This window comes from Carcharodon carcharias, chromosome 9, assembly GCF_017639515.1.
Source record: "Carcharodon carcharias isolate sCarCar2 chromosome 9, sCarCar2.pri, whole genome shotgun sequence".
NCBI lineage: Eukaryota > Metazoa > Chordata > Chondrichthyes > Lamniformes > Lamnidae > Carcharodon > Carcharodon carcharias.
In genome coordinates, this window is record NC_054475.1 from 137,054,931 (window position 1) to 137,066,862 (window position 11,932).

Sequence of the window (11,932 nt, forward strand, 5' to 3'; positions counted from 1 at the left end):
TGGATCTGCACCTTAAGTGCTGTAAGCTGCCGGGCTATGGGCTGGGTGCAGGAAGGTGGGATTAGAAAGGGCACCTGGGTGTCCACAGGCTGGCATGGACAAGATGGGCCGAATGGCCTCCTTCTGTGTTGTAATTTTTTTATGGTTCTAGGTATGTATTTGACAGTGAAAATTCAATTCAGCAAAATTTAAAAATAGCAACTGAAGTTTATCATTGATTGGAATGGATTTCATCATGCACAACTTTATTTACTTTTGGCTTAACTTGCTATCAAGGATTAATCTGGAAATCTGTACTTCTACAGTTTGTGCTACGCCTGGCCATGCCTGCTCTGACCCAGTGCTCCTTTACCTGGCAGGACCCACACACTTTGCAGCAGGGGTTGCTGGATAGTGGCCAGGAACAGAAACCTGAATTACAACCCTCAACCCCCTTCCTCGCCTCGGACATTGAGATTGTTTCTGGCCCTCTAATTACTGCTACAGCTAATTCAGCAGAGATCAGATGTTATCATCCCTGTCTTTGACACAACCACTGCCAAATTGTACTCCCCGTAAAAGTCAGTGCCTTCAGGAGAGGAATGAGAAAAAATGAAGATAAACTGATATAATTTGTTCAATGCCATAGCGTACTAACCCATTCAAAACACAATCATGTCACCACAGTGGCAATAATAAAAAAGAAAATTCACTGCAGCTAGTATATTAGGTTATCTCTCATGACATTGTTTATGGATAAAAGTAATCGCCTTTCATTTTGTTCTGCTTGTCTACCAGCCTTTATTTGGATTTCATATCTTTTTCTATTCCACAACCACATATTCTTTCATCTTTGCATCCTCATATGTCTTCAACTCTTTTTCTCATTCTGTACAGTCGCTGTTTGACATTTCCATAGTCAGGGAACTTTTTTTGTGTGGATATAGTTTTCTATTTCTAATTCATATCAAAAATATTTCAAATATATAAATAGCTACAACCAGCAGTTCCATACTCTCTAACCTTCTCAATTTGTTGCTCTATTCAGGATACCCATATGTGAAATATGCACTATGATAGCACAGAAGAGGGATATTGGGTAGATGAGAGTCATGATTTGTATTTATAAAACTGTATTTATCTACAGAGAGTAAGGAAAGCACATGAATATTTTTGTGGAGATTTCTTACATCTGCTAGCAGATCTCAGAATTTATGAGTCCTGCATCTAACATATATCCATTACTGGATCACACACAATGATGCAAACAACCATTTTAAATGAGATAAAAAAAGAACATCACTCATAGACCAGGAGCGTGAATTTGCAAGTAGCTGCAGCTACCAAGATTTAACCATTAAGATCAGTGCTCTTCAAATTACGAATTTGGCTAACAGCTGAATATCACAAATGTGTTCAGAATCCAAAGCTGTGCCAAATAAAATCCATTTGGCGGTGCAAATTAACACTTACTGTTACAAGCTTTACTCAGGAATTTGACTAAAATTAGTTTTAACTCAGCATTCATTTTGTGCATTTATCTCATTCCGCAGATCAATGAGCTCACCCAGAACCAACATTCACAATATATCAAAATTTATGTAAAAAATGTAAGGGGAAAGGGAATGGGACAAAAGAGTGTTGAAGGAGATGGTTTTGGGGAGGGAAGCCAGTGGAGCGAGTGACAGTAAGAAAGGAGGAAGCTAAAGGGAAAGTAAGGAAAAAACAGAAATGAGAAGGAAGATAGGAAGAGGAGCAGGTGAATGCTATAGAGTGGGAAGGGGAGAGAAGTGATTTTTATATAAAGTTAAGATTTTTAAAAATGTATGCTTTCATGAGATGTGGGTGTTGCTGGCTGGGCAAGCATTTGTTGCCCATCCCTAATTGCCTTTGAGAACAGGGTGGTGAGGCCATGCCCTCTTGAAACACTGCAGTCCATATAACTATACCCACAGCGCTATTAGGAAGTAAGTTCCAGGATTTTGATCCAGTGGACAGTGAAGGAACGGTAATATATTTCCTGGTCAGGATGGTGTGTGGCTTCGAGGTGAACTTGCAGGTGGTGGTGTTCCAATGTTTCTGCTGCCCTTGTCCTTTCAGATGGTAGAGGTCACGACTTTGAAAGGTGATGCTGAAGTAGACTTGACGAGTTCTTGCAGTGCATCTTGTATATTGCACACACTGCTGCCTCTGGGATCAGTGATGGAGGAATGAATGTTGAAGGTGGTGGATGGGATGCCTTTTATGTTTTAGGTTATTAGGTTCGCTTTGCCCAGTGAATGTGAGCTATGCCCTTGATATTACCACATTAGTTGGTACTTGAAACAATATAAACAGAGAAAACCGATTAGCTGAACAAATACTGGTGGTTTATTGGAACTAAGAACTGAACGCTATTACCATGTGTGCTTCTTCAATCACCTTCAGCTCTAGACTTACCCAAGTAGCCTGAGCTGTATAGCGATTGGTTGATAAAGTCATGTGATCAGTAATTACAATCTCTTAAAAGTACATAGCACTCCAATTTACCACATCCCTCCCCCTTTACTTGAAAGTACAATTGGTAAGCTTCACAACAACCCAATTATTTACATGAATAACTATTTACAAGTCAAATCTCTCAGCAGGCTTCCTCGGATGTGCTGAGCGTTTATAGCTCAAAAGACCTGGGCTGGTTTTTCCAAGACACCCTCCTCAGCAGGTCAACTGTCCACCAGGCTCTTTGGTGGAAGTGGGCAAGTTTTGTCTTCAACCCTCTCGGGTCCAACAGGCCCCACCGGTTGCTTCCAATTCATGTGACATTTCTTCCACGTGCGGTGCAGACTCAAACGCAAATGATGACTGCATTCCTTCTTGTGGGGCTGCCTTTCTTCTCCAGAGATGATCCACGTGTTGTCTAATTATTCAGCTGTTTATTGATACATTATAGGAGAAAGGTCCTGAACAGCATTCACTTCGCCTAATAGCCAATTGGGCCCATCTCCAAAGTTCTTCGCGAGAACTATGTTGCCGACCATGAAGATTCTTTCATGATTATGGCCTTCATGTCTGGTTTCTAGGCATCTTGGCTTCTCTCCACCCCTCCCCCTAAATTTGGCCTGATAAGAGTTAGGACAAGTGCGGAGACGTCTCTTCATTGGTAATTCAACGGGTACAATACCAGTGGTCATGTATGGTATCGTCAAGTATCCAAACAGGAACTGTGTCAGTCTGGTGTTGATGGAATCCCCGTCCAACTTTCTCATCCCGGACTTAAAAGTTTGGACTGCCTGCTCAGCCAAACCATTAGGGGCAGGGTGGTGAGGCAAAGTTTTTATATAAGTTATTCCATTGAGCGTTGTAAACCTATGGAACTCCCCGCTGGTAAATGCAGTCCTGTTGTATAACCAATGGGTCGTTCAAAGCCATCCGCCATCCGATGTGAAAGTACAGCCTCTATTCCATAAGGTGGGTGCATCGCAAGTTAAAATCAATTCTTTCTTTGGGTTAAAGTGGACCAGTAGGACCCGATGATCTTAACAGCTGCTTTACCTTCTGAAACGCACACAGATGCGGAGCTTGCCAAATCCATTTACGGTTTTTCTTAAGCAATGCGTGTAATAGAGCCAGTACAATTGATAGATTTGGGAGAATTCATCCATAGTAGTTTATCATGCCTAAGAAGACCTTTAGTTCCGTAGTGTTCTTTAGTATAGGTGCCTTTGGTGAATAGCCTTGACCTTTTCTTCACACCGGATGCCCTGTACGTCAACCCAATGGCCCAAGTAAACTACCTCTTTAGCTTGGAAAATACATTTCTCTCATTTCAAGCGTACCCCAGCTATATGAGAAGTGTTTCAGCATCTCCTCCAAATTAGCTAAGTGTACTTCGCCAGTTAGTCCACTGACTAAGACATCATCTAGATAAACAATGACATGGGGCAGTCCCTGAAGCAGGTGATGAGACCCCAAAGGGTAGTCGAGTATATTGATATAATCATTCATGTGTATTGATGGTCACAAATTCCTCTAGCCTTCTTCCAACTCTACCTGCTGGTAGGCTTGATTCATGTTGAGTTTTGAATATGTGCTACCCCCTGCCCAATTTTGAATATATTTAGCCAGTCTTTGGTATCAGATGTCTATCAAGTTTAACCACACTGCTTACAGTTAACTTGTTGTCACAGTATAGGCAAACACCTAGATCTGGCTTCAGTATGGGTACTATGGGTGCCACCCACTTGGAAAATTGAACCGGTTGTAAGACATTGTAAGATATTGAACTTTTCCAGCCTGTTTAGTTTGGTCTCAACCTTGTCCCCATAGAGCATATGGGCCTGGTCTGGTTCTGGTAAATCTGGGGGTTGCATTAGGGTCTACGTGGATTTTGGCTTGCAGCCCACAAATCCTTCCTAGCTCATCACTCAAAATAGCAGCGTACTTTTGTAACACTTCCTGTAAGTTTCTCATCTGATTTGAAAAATCTTAGCCCATTGCAATTTAATCTTTTGAGCCAGTTTCAACCAACTAAATGGGGGCCTCCCCCAGCTACTACTAAAAGGGATAAATTTGCAAACTGATCCCCATACTGTACCAGGACTTGACATTTCCTTTCATTCTTATTTCTTTGCCCATATGTGGTTTTAATTTAGTGCCTGATTTTTTTGAAACTTAAAGGATGGACCCCTGTATTCAAGTATTTGAACGTATGCTCTCCAGTGACAGGACATTGATGCCCCAGTATCGACCTCCATCTTGATGGGTGTTCGTTGACTCTAATGACTACCTGGATTGGCTCAGTACTACCTATTTTCAGGTTGTATAATGAATAGATGTCAGATTCTGACTTCTTCTGGTTCTTCATGAGACAGATTTCGCGATTTCTACCTTTGTTTTTAAAATGCTGTCTCAGCCTTTCTTGACAGTGCCGCATTATGTGACCATTGCGGTGGCAGGAAAAGCATTCAATATTTCTGAACTATCAATTGCCTGCAGACTGCCTGAATGCATTTCTCTCATTAGTGTTGTGGATTTTCACTACCGCACTGTTGTTCTTCAGTGGTCTGTACATAGTGGGCGTTCCCCGCCTTTCTGTGAAGTCTAACGTTTTTGCGCCTTTTGTTACCAGTCCTTCACTGCCTACAAGATGGACAGCGCCATTTTGTGTATCTTTTATTGCCTTTGAGTCTCTAACAGTGCTCTCAATGGCTGTTGCCACGTCTAATGTGTTACTGAAGTCTAGATTAATTTTAGAATAGCAATCACTTTTGAATCCCCGATTCCCATATATCAATCGGTCTCAACATGTCATTAATTGAAGTTCTGAACTCACAACATTCTGTTAATTCCTTTAAAGCAGCTACATAGACAGTGATTGTCTCTCCTGGAAGCCTATTCCTTGAATTGAATTTAAAATGTCGCACAGTGACAGAGGGCTTTGGCTTCAGGTGGTTTTTGACAATATTTACTAACTCGTCGAAAGTCTTCGAATCAGGGGCATTAGGTGACGTGAGGCTGCGGATCAGCCCATATGGTTTTCTCCTGCAGGTGGATAAAAGTATCTTCCTCTTCTTGTCCTCCCCTGCGATGTCATTAGCGGTAAAGAAGAATGCTAGGCATTCGACGTAATGAGACCAGTCATCGGAGACGGGGTCGAATGGTTCAAGATGCCCAAACTGTGGCATACTCGATGACTAAGGAGACTGCACTTTCAAACTGCTTCAAGGTAGCAGCAGAGGAATATAGCTGGCTTACTGCGGCTTTCTTGATTGCTGTCAATTGATTCGATTTATCCTCATCGCCAGTTTTATACAAAACAGAATTACCTGGAAAAACTCAGCAGGTCTGGCAGCATCGGCGGAGAAGAAAAGAGTTGACGTTTCGAGTCCTCAGGACCCGAAGGGTCATGAGGACTCGAAACGTCAACTCTTTTCTTCTCCGCCGATGCTGCCAGACCTGCTGAGTTTTTCCAGGTAATTCTGTTTTTGTTTTGGATTTCCAGGCATCCGCAGTTTTTTTGTTTTTATCTGCCAGTTTTATACTTTTGGTTATCAGATTTGTTTTGTCCAGTGAATGCTATCTGTGCCGTTGATCGTAACACATTAGTTGGTGCTTGAAGAATATAGCAGAGAGACCAATTAACTGAACAAAAACTGGTGGTTTATTGTAACTGAGAACAGAACACTAACTCCATGTGTGCTTCTCCAATCATCCCCAGCTCTAGACTTACAGTTACCCAAGTAGCCCACGCTGTATAGTGATTCATCGACACAGTCACATGGTCAGTTAGCTACATTATCTTAAAGGTACATAGCACTCCACTTTACCACAGTGCCATCAAGCGGGCTGCTTTGCCCTGGATCGTGTTGAGATTCTTGAGTGTTGTTGGAGCTGCACTCATCCAAGTGGAGAGTATTCCATCACAATCCTGACTTGTGCCTTGTAGATAGTGGACCAGACTTTTGGGAGTCAGGAAGTGAGTTACATGCTGCAGAATTCTCAGCCTCATAGCATTTACATGGCTGATCCAATTAAGTTTAAGTTTATGTAAATTCAGTCCAAATGGTTGAAATGATTTATGTTTAAAATATAAAAGATTGAAAATATATATAAATATGGATTTTTATGTAAAATTACCCAGCAATTCGTATTCCTCTGACAATACAATTTGTTAGGACTGAAGGGCCAGTGATCCAAATGGCGATATGTTCGTGCTGATCTGGCTTCAAATGAATGTCAGTCAGAAAATGTAAAGCTGTAAGTATTAAGCTTTCAAAGGGGAACATCCACTAATTTAAAGCAGAATGTATAGCAGTAAGCAGAACAGAGGCAGGAATAGGCTGTGGTCCATTGTATCCAGTCAATTGTGTATTGCAGATCACTGAGGTGCCTGAGTTGCTGTGGCAACGATACACTTTTTTAAATGCATACTGTGGTCAAGAGCAATGGATAGTGATGGTAGAGGCTCCAAATTCCTTTCCATCACTTGACTGATCAGGAATCTCTCCTGCTTTTACTGCCTGATATTGGATTGTGTTGAGATGATTTACAGGACAATAATCAATCTGTTTGGCCACATTTTGAATGCGCCCTTCCTTGGCCATCATTCGCAAGTTGGGACTCAAACACAGAGCTTCTGGCTCACTGGTAGGAATGCTACTCACTGTGCCACAAGACCTCCCATCCAGCCAATAACAGGCATAAACAAAGTCTGGAAGGAGGAGTTCAATAGCAGCAGGGATTCCTAGAACAAATGACAACTGATAGGCCAGAGATTGGGGAAGGTGCAGCAGTTTAGTGAAGAACCCAACTGGAAAGAGAGTAAGCAGCTGTGGCCCAAAGGTAAGCAGCTGCAACAGAGAGGTCAGCTGGGCTGGACTGGGTCAGTAGTTGCACTGATCAGCTCAAGGTGAGGAATCACAATCAAAATTAGGCCACAAAAATTGTGCAGGAGGGCTAACCTGGAGGGCCTGAGGCCAAATCAGAACTTCAATATGCTATGCTTTTAACTACATTAAAGGTGCTATGTTAATGCAAGTTGTATCAAAGTTGGGGTTATATTAAATCTCAGATGCCGCACTGAAGCATCTCATTTTCCCAATGTATTTCTAAATTGTACATCACACTCCACCTGATTGGCTGAAATTTCATCCATCACAACTAAAGAAATTGGGAATATTGGAAGCAGTAGTGAACATTACAATTCATGGAGTTCAAAATCAAAAATGTAACACCACCAATCACATGAATGAAAACATATCAGCCAGCAATAGCCGTGAATAAATGGATAAGCTGAATCAATCAATTCACTCTAAAAAGGTTTGGTGATGTTATTTTAAGCATCCTTGTTGGATTTTCCCTCCCAAATTGTCTATATCATATGCCATGTTATGAACATAGGGTCCCTGTCAGCAAGCTAAATTTACTCTTCTAACCAAAAATTTCTTTCAAGCTCTTTGAGCCAGAATTTATAGAACATTCTTGCTCTAGGCCAGAATTCCCTGCTGGCTTGAACTAGATTGGCTCAGATTGTGTGTTTCTTTATTAGACAGGAATGCCAAAGTTTGTCTTGTCGAGCTCTTTGTGTCCAGAAATTGAGCAGTTAAACTGCCTGTCAAACTGATTACCATCTTCCTAGGAGTGAATTACAATGAGACCACTTCAGCATATCATGTGTGAATGCTTAATGGAAGTCATCACATCATCATCATCATCATCATTATGTGTGCTCTGCCGAAGGCAGATCCTTGGCCCATAGTGATTTTCATGTCTCTTTGGCCTGTGCCAGATTTTTTTTCATTTTCCAATAACTTCTTTCAATTTTCAAGTTGTCCAGCATCAATATTCTCTTTTGTCCTCTTCCTCTTTTCTCTTGAAATTTTCTGTCTTTGGTGTCCCTTACTAAGCCATTTCCAAGATGTGCCCTGCTCATCCTTTCTGTCTTTCCACATTAAATTCAGCAAATTTCTTTGTTTGTTCACTATCCTTAGCACTTCATCATTTATTACCTTTTCTGTCCAACTGATTCCTTCCATTCTCCTCCAAACCTACATTTCAAAGCTATGAGCAAGTTGGTCTCCTCTTTCTCTCAGGTCCAAGTCTCACATCCATACAAAAACAACACTCCAAATCAAGCTCTTTACAAATTCCTTCATTAGTTGTTTATTCAGCTTTCCAGTTAGCAAGTCGCTTTTCCTATTGCTATCCTTGTTATTATTTCTTTATTGTACCTTCCATCTGCAGCTATTATGCTTCTTAAATACTTGAATTCTACCACCTATTCTTTTTTTCCATCTATGATATATGAATATTTCTTTTTGTATGCATCACTTTGGTTTTGCTGATGTTCACTTTCATCCAAAGTTCATGCCTGCTGTTACTAGTTACCTACTAGTTTTTGTAATCCTTCTTCTGTGCTTGCTACAAGTGCTTTGTCATCTGCAAATCTAACTGATGTTATCATTTGTGCCCTCAATCTTAGCACCAGATTCTGTGTCTTCAAACATTCCTTTGATCATTATTTTTGCACAGACCTTGAAGAGGACTGGTGATAACAACACTCTTGTAAACTCTTCTTCTAATTCATTCTGACTCCCCGTTGGCTACTCTCACTGTGCTGTTTATCCCATGTGCAGATTTTCGTTGAGTTGTCTATCTCTCCAGTCTACTCCAATGTCTTTCAGCATTGCCAAGAGCTTAATCATTCAACCTGATCAAAGGCTTCTTCAAAGTCTACAAAACAAACATTTACTTCCTGTCCAAACTCTATGCGAAGTATCAGAGTAATAATCTACCTATTATCTCAAACTGTTAAGGAGAACAATTTTGATTGCTATCCCAATTCATACTCATTCAGACAGCAGCTCCAGTTTGTTTTTCATGATAGAAAAAATACTGATTCCTAGGGAATTAGCTTCAGAATTAGCTTGAATGTAATTCCAAAGTCATATTCCAGCTTAACTTTCTGAGCAAAATGGTTTGAAATCCTGAAATATGATATGGAGTGACTGTTGTTATGTAGACAGAGTGGCTGCTTGTACATTGGCAGATTCCATCAAGGTCAATGAAATGAACAACCAGTTAATCTAGTTAATAGAACCAGTTAATAGAAAATGCTGGGAGTACCCACAGGAAGTCTATCATCATCAGTAAAGAAAATACAGGGAGTTCAGGGAAAATGCCTTATCAAATTTTTAAAAGACAAACAAATATCTAGGGGTGGAGAAAGAAAGCATGCCTATTTCTTAATGTTTGATGAAAGAGTTTGTTGACACTTGCTATAGTTACCTGGGAATCTTTAGTCCATGTAAAATACCAGATCATCAGAGACATCTGAACAGCACCTTTGAGAATAGCATCACCTCATCAGTGCACTGGAATGTTGACCTCAATCATTAATCAAAATCTTGGAGTGAAGATTAAACCCACAACCACCAGATTCAAAAGCAAGGATCCTACTACCTGGACCGAGTGGACTTTCATCATGCCAGTCTGCCTGGAATCAAATTTAATTCCCTGAGATAATAAGCTAGAGCCCAATGCATTATACCATCAAACCTCCATTGTCTCCTATTATTCAAAAAAATCAATACTCTTCCAGAGTTCTATGAGAAGAATTTACCACACAACTGCATTGACTGTATCTCAATAGATAAAATCCCAATGTTATCTGTGTTGCTAACACAGGTGTGACCTTTAGATTTTGGCTGGGAAAGCATAGAAAAATAGCTTTTATGTGCCCAAAACAATTTTCATAATTACATAATTGTATGGAGGCCTTTTATGTGAAGAAATGAAAATTATTCCTGTTTTTGTTGGTTATTTTCTTCCATTTGAAGCAATTACTTCCATGCAAATACAGATGATTCTAATGCACAGGCTTCAGTTAATTGCATGGAACAAACCACCGTAATTACATGAGACATTTGCTTAGTATTTACTCACCTTTCTGTGACAACTTTTCACTATCTTATAAATAGACCAGAGTACTACAACCTCCTCTTTCCAGTATATGCTTGAATTATATGAACATTATGAAAAGGCCATTAGGTCCAAACAAGTCTATTCTTTTTTGCACAGATCAACTTAACCATTGATCTATCTTCTCTCTGCATCACCACTTGATCTGACACTCACAGTCATCAGCTCAGATATTGGCACAGCACATACCTTAGAGGATGTTGTATAAGCAGGATCTGTGTGTGGGGAGTCATTGAGCATAAGTGGTCTGCAGCCAGGCTTGAGAGAAAAGATTGTGTGCCAGCATATTGGAGGGAGAGGTCACAGATAAACTCTGCTGCAGAGAACTCGAATGAGGACTTTGATATGGCGATGTACAGGAGGGTGTTGATGGTCACGAATATTAAGATGCTTGGAGCTTCTTCATTAGGCATCAAGTATTGCTGTTGCTCTTCCCCTTGAGGCTACACTGACTGACCAGGCGGTAGTTCTTAGGTAACTGAAAACAAAAATGCAAAAGAAGAGGGTTGGAGTGAGAAATGGGACTGGATTGAATGCAAGAACCCATGACCTCACCATCTGAAAATTGCTACATATCAAATCATAGGATAAGAGTGAGAAGGGGCATACAGCAGGAACATACTGTCATCCTGAACATTCTTGGTGATGCCAGATGCAATGAACTCAGTCCCTGCCAGCTCCATGTTGTAGAACAGCACCTCCTCCAGAGGGTTCAGGAAATGTGGGCTTGTCTGTTCCCTGTGGGTCTCTGCTGCTCTCTGTGATAATGGGGCAGCTTGTCCTGCAAGAGAGAAGAAAGGATGTTAATGAGCATGTTGCAATGTGTTATGGTAATGTGTTTCCCATAGCTGAATAACTGGAGGTATGTGGAAGCATTGGAAGGTGTTTGTCAGTGTATGGGGGAGGTGGAGTATCTGAATGTTGGGCATCAGTTCAGATTGTTAGCATTGCTGTTAAGTGAATAATGGGGGTACCGTGCATTGAACAGTGTAAGAGATTGCTGGTGTGGTGGGTAGACAAACAGTAGTTCAAGTCCAATGTGGATCTGTGTTGGCTATGCGGAAAGTTGGGCAGACTTGGCATGATGCAGGAAGTAGATTGCAGCTTTGAGCTCACCCAGCGCAAATCACCCAACAAGAGTGGTCATGTTTCCATCTGGCAAAGTGGAAAGTTCCAGGCTGTAAATGAGGTGTGAGAAGAAAAAAAGGTTTCCTTTGCATCACAGAATTGAGTGGGTGAATGAAAAGGATGTACGTGAGGAAAGAAAGAAACACTGAAAATGAGACAAGAAAGACATAGGACTGAATTTTCTGGCTGACGTACGGGTGGCAGAGCTCGCACGTCAGCGCTTAAAATGTCACACGCTGACATCGCGCGAGCGTCCCGACATCAGCACACGGCATCACGATGTTTTGGTCGGCGGATGCACGTCGCACTGCATAGCGCGCCTGCCATTAATTAAAGGCCTCGAAAAGGCCATTAAGTGACCAATCGA